The following is a 6,000-nucleotide window of genomic DNA, read 5'->3' on the forward strand; positions in this document are numbered from 1 at the left end:
GGTGGGTTTGGGGATTCAACTTATTAGCCAATAAACGACAAGAACACGAAAGGGCAGGTTTTATCCTGTTTTTTTTTTTTTTTTTTACATCTGGTAGGCGTCCAAGACTATGAGCATAGCAACAGCAAACAAACATTTTCCCACGGTTTTCTGTGGTAGCCGTAAAAGGGTATGAACATAGCAACTAAAGAGGAGTAGGGGGTGACGGGGGTTCAAATAAACAAAAATTTTCCCACGCGCTTCTGTGGTAGCCGTAAATGGCTATGAACATAGCAACTAAAGCTTGTCGAAACTTGCCTCACAATTCCAGGAAATGATATCGATTTCTAGGAAAACAAGATTAAATTTCGCTGACTCGGCTATATATCCGCGGGAATATCTATTAGTGCGTTCTTACAACAAACATTTTCTCACGCTTTCCTATGGTAGCCCTAAAAGGCTATGAACATAACGACTAAAGGCTTGTCGAAACTAGGAAAACATATCGAATTCTAGGAAAACAATTTCCTACGCCCGAACCAAGTACATTATTCCTACTCAATCAAGGTTAGTTTTCTGCTTCACTTTCACTCCTCCAATATAATAATAATAATAATAATAATAATAATAATAATAATAATAATAATAATAATAATAATAATAATAATAACTACAATAATAATAATAATGTGATGATGTATTTTTTAAATTTATTTTTATGTTTGTTATTTATGTTTTAATACAACTTTGATCCCGGTTCGATTCTCGATGATAGACAGAGAGAGAAAGGGAGCATTGAACACTTGAAAGCATTATAGTGCTTCGAAATGAAGAGCTTCGAACAATGTACATATCATATGCTACGCTAAAATCAAAACATGAAATTCTTTTTTTTTTTTTTTTTTCATGCAAGGATTAATTCAACTCTAAATCGTACTTGTCTTGCATACGATTTCAATGAGAGAGCTTTCAACATGAAAACATATTTAGGGTTCAGATTCGATTCTCGATGAGAAAGCATTGAATATTTTAAGACATTAAGTATGCTCTTCGGTTTCCCAGGAGAAACGAGTCGGGGAAAAACGAAGACCAATCAAATTGGAGTGCTTCGATCACTGAATATCAAAGAATTGGGGGTAAAGGTCTACCCTATGCTATGCAAAATAGGTATTCAATACATAACGAAAAGACGAAAATCAATCAATCAACTGGGAAGCTTCGATCGTGATAACTGAAAGGACTCTGATGAAGATCCGATAGCCGTCCAAGAGTATGAGCATAGCAACAATGTCCGCTTATGTTCTTCGCAGAAGTGAGTGTGGGTGATTTGGGGGTTCAAATCACTAGCCAATACACGACAAGAACACGAAAAAGGCATGTTTTATCTTCTTTCTACATCTGGTAGGCGTCCAAGACTATGAGTATAACAGCGCGTTCCCACAACACACATTTTCCCACGCTTTCAAATGGTAGCCCTATAGGGCTATGAACATAACGACTAAAGGCTTGTCGAAACATGCCTCCGAATTCTAGGAAAACATATCGAATTCTAGGAAAAAAAATTCCCACGCCCGACCAAAGTATATTATTCCTACTCAATCAAGGTTAATTTTCTGCTTCACTTTCACTCCTCCAATATAATAATAATAATAATAATAATAATAATAATAATAATAATAATAATAATAATAATAATAATAATAATAATAATAATAATAATAATGTGATGATGTATTTTTTGAATTTATTTTTATGTTTGTTATTTATGTTTTAATACAACTTTGATCCGGGTTCGATTCTCGATGATAGACAGTGAGAGAGAAAGGGATCATTGAACACTTGAAAGCATTATAGTGCTTCGAAATGAAGAGCTTCGAACAATGTACATATCATATGCTACGCTAAACTCAAAACATGAAATTCTTTTTTTTTCAGGCAAGGATTAATTCAACTCTAAATCGTGAAGTACTGGTCTTGCGTTCGATTTCAATGAGAGAGCTTTCAACATAAAAACATATTTAGGGTTCAGATTCGATTCTCGATGACAAAGCATTGAATATTTTAAGACATTAAGTATGCTCTTCGGTTTCCCAGGAGAAACGAGTCGGGGAAAGACGAAGACCAATCAAATTGGAGTGCTTCGATCACTGAATATCAAAGAATTGGGGGTAAAGGTCTACCCTATGCTATGCAAAATAGCTATTCAATACATAACGAAACGACGAAAATCAATCAATAAATTGGGAAGCTTCGATCGTGATAACTGAAAGGACTCTGATGAAGATCCGATAGCCGTCCAAGAGTCTGAGCATAGCAACAATGTCCGCTTACGTTCTTCACAGGAGTGAGTGGGGGTGATTTGGGGGTTCAAATCACTAGCCAATACACGACAAGAACACGAAAAAGGCATGTTTCATCTTCTTTCTACATCTGGTAGGCGTCCAAGACTATGAGTATAACACAGCGCGTTCCCACAACAAACATTTTTCCACGCTTTCCTATGGTAGCCCTATAGGGCTATGAACATAACGACTAAAGGCTTGTCGAAACATGCCTCCGAATTCTTGGAACACATATTGAATTCTAGGGAAAAAATTCCCACGCCCGACCCAAGTACATTATTCCTACTACATGCACAGAGGGGATTTTGCATTATATAGAAACCTGAAAATTGTTCATGTCGCTTTCTGAAAATTGAAATTCTGATGGTAGGTGCCAGTAAATTCCATTCTTGAAGTCTCGATCCGAGCAACTCAGCTTCTTGCTTACTCACATTTAGATCCCTCACTAAGTCATTTAGTCTGGACTTCTTAACAAGAAGAGGTGTGTCTATGGTTGGGCTATAGTTTGGATTAAATGAAGTTGGTGTTTCGGGCAACTCACCTACTTGCTCTTCTGCTGGAGAAGATTCTTCTGACGGTGCGTATGGTTCAGGGATTGGGAGTTCAAGTCCATGTGGTATGGGTTTTAGAGCGGATGGAACATTTGGGTACTCAATATTTTGGCACCGCAAAAATCATAACTCGAGTTTTATCGCCACTTTTCCACTTAATAAGAGTAGAATAGCATGTTACACAACACACATGGGGAGCCCATACTTTGTCTTGATCACCCACATGTCACCTAGAATAGCTATAATAAGCTTGTTTTTAACGTATCTGTTGATGCACGGCGCTGACTTTTCACAGTATATTTTCCACACACGTAACAGAAAGTGTTCGGTGAGTTTATACACGCACGCCACGATCTCTTCATAGCGGAGAAAGAAAATAAACACGCACACGTACTTACGACCACTTGTCACATTTAAATCCAAATTAAAACTAAACCTACAATATGCACGCAGTTATACAACAATTCCTTATCTATTTGCCATGGACCTGACAATTTATCAGTAGAGTCCGATTTTGCCCAGCTTTATTGCATCAGCTAAACACGTGTTTCTGTACAGCTGTATCAATGCAATCACATACCAGGTGGTAGAAAACCACGGAGCTCTTACTCCATGTCGTGTACTCTCATTTTTCGTATTTGTGCCTGTATAGGAAAATGAAATTGTTTTTTTTCTTTCGGTGCAAAGAACGCAACATCACGTCTTAAGATAAGTAGTACAAACAACATACATGCAGCTATATTTATTTCTCTAGAAATAATAACGCGATTTTTCTGAAACCTGGGAGGTTTCTTAAGTATATATCAAAGTTTTATATGGTGTCATTTTTGTATTTATATTTAAAGGGCCAGTGGTACGAAAATGTGGAAAAAAGGTATATTTTGATGGAAATTCTCAGCCCCCTCCCCTGTCACTCAAAGAACTGTGGGTGATGGAGAAAAACGGATTCCACTTTCGAATTCAGCAACCAAAGTTCCTTTAGGATCAGATGCTTTCTTTCATGTGGCAAAAACCTTGTTTACTAGTGAGCTATTGATTTATTGAATTGATATAAATCTATATTCTGGCGCAATTCGCGCTTCTGTACCACTATATAAACAGTGGCATGTGATAAAAAATCTACTTTTTAGGGAATTTCCCGAAAAATCCCTCTAGAATTTCCCTCTTATAAAAATGGCGGACATGGTGTATACATCACTGTAAAGTATGTTTCATTACAAATCCAGTGAAATATGAACCTTGCTTATATTGCAATTCCCGTGAAAGTTACATGTGATTTTTCTGCACCTATTGTATATGGTAAAATGTACAGTACAAATAGCATATATTTATAGAAATATATTTATTTCTCACTGAAACATGATGCGACTCAGATGAAACTTACAGGGTTTACTAAGTATAAATCAAGCTAGCCCAGAATATAATTTGTATGTTTATATGCCTAAGGGTACCCGAGCTAGAGGTACAAAAATGAAGAAAAATGGAAATTTTGGGAGAAATTTCCCGAAAATCCCTCTGTCACGGGAAAACTGTGCATGATAGAAAAAAACGGATTGCAGATTCGAATTTAGCGGCCAAAGTTCCTTTAAGAACAGGTGCTTTCCTTATGTGGCAGAATAAAGTTAAAATTTGTTGACTAGTGTAATTGTTTAAAAGTGAAGATTAAATGACTGCTGTTTATATTTGAAAATGTAAATCCTGGCTGATCCTGCATTTTAGTATGTTCTTCAAATTAATTATTTTTATCTATATTTTATTTGTGCTATGTTTCCAGCTTATTAATTTGAACATCAGCTTTTGAGACTAACCTTTGGCATCGTAGGACCAGTTAGGTTCAAGCCAAACCCTCAATATCACTCTGGATGACCTTTATTAAATTCTGTTTGGTTTGTTTGGATAAGCAGGTCAAGCTGCTCAAAACGTACAGCATCGCTTCACGCTGTGGCAGGCATTATTTTCCTTTCAACTGAGGGAATTATACTCTTCCGAACACAATAACCATTTTTTAAGCCATGTTTTGGTATTGTTGTTTCGCATTATGTCCTGCATCCAACCGTCTAAATTGATAAATTTATTCCATCTAAATAATATTGAAAGGTTCGGAAAAACATTTGTTTAAACATTTATTATGTAGAAATGTATTCAATAATAATTATTTAATAGTTACACACACTGTATAAAGTACAATACAACTAAAGGTATATAAGAGAACAGGTAATGATATTGTTTTCATATGGCCCTCAAAGGGACAAATTGAGATTTTGTAATTTTATACAATTGCTGTAGTTTTAAAATTATTATATCTTTTAGAATATTTCGGAAAGATGGTTTGAAATCATTCCTTGTTATTTTATGATTCTTTTTTTAAATTTAAATAATACTAAACACTCAAATATGAGCATTAAGACTTTATTTTGATCAATACTTCTTTCTAGTTATACACTTCTGAGGAAATTACGAAATTCTGGCCATGAATATAAAGAAACTGTCTCACAATCTAAGAGTAGAATATTAAAATACTACATATTATAAACTATGAAACTTACAATAATTTTATTTAACTATACTTTTTTGTGCTTTCCAGAATATTGCGAGTGTAAGTATATGCGTCTATGTTTTATTAGTGATTGGTAGAGCAACCCTGCTAGAGCCATATGCTTTATTTTTTGTTTAATTGCACTTTTTCTCAAATTATGCTTTATTTTTAATTTAAATCATTCTTTTTCATTAATGGCGTATAATGTATAATATTTACTATACATTAAATATTCTAAATATCTTGATCTATTTATTAATATTCTATGCAAAAAATTTCTTTCATATTTAATGAACTTTCTATTGAATGCACTGTAAAGAGATATGCTTTACTCAAGTAAGTTTGTTATCACTTGTGTGCACCTTAGAAGTGCATATATACAGAAAGGGAAAGTAAAAGATGCCACCAAAAATACAGAAAATGCTCAAGTTCAAGAGGTACACATAAGAATATAGTGTGGAGTTCTTGTGTACTATTCATTGTTGGCGAAAAGTTTTCCTCTTTTCCTTTTCTTTTATTTTTCCACATCAAAGGTTACACCGAAAAATTTACAGAAATAAAAATAAGCTTTTCATAGTTGTATTGTTATGTT

Source organism: Thermobia domestica, chromosome 4, assembly GCF_964235325.1.
Source record: "Thermobia domestica chromosome 4, izTheDome1.hap1.1, whole genome shotgun sequence".
Classification (NCBI taxonomy): Eukaryota; Metazoa; Arthropoda; class Insecta; order Zygentoma; family Lepismatidae; genus Thermobia; species Thermobia domestica.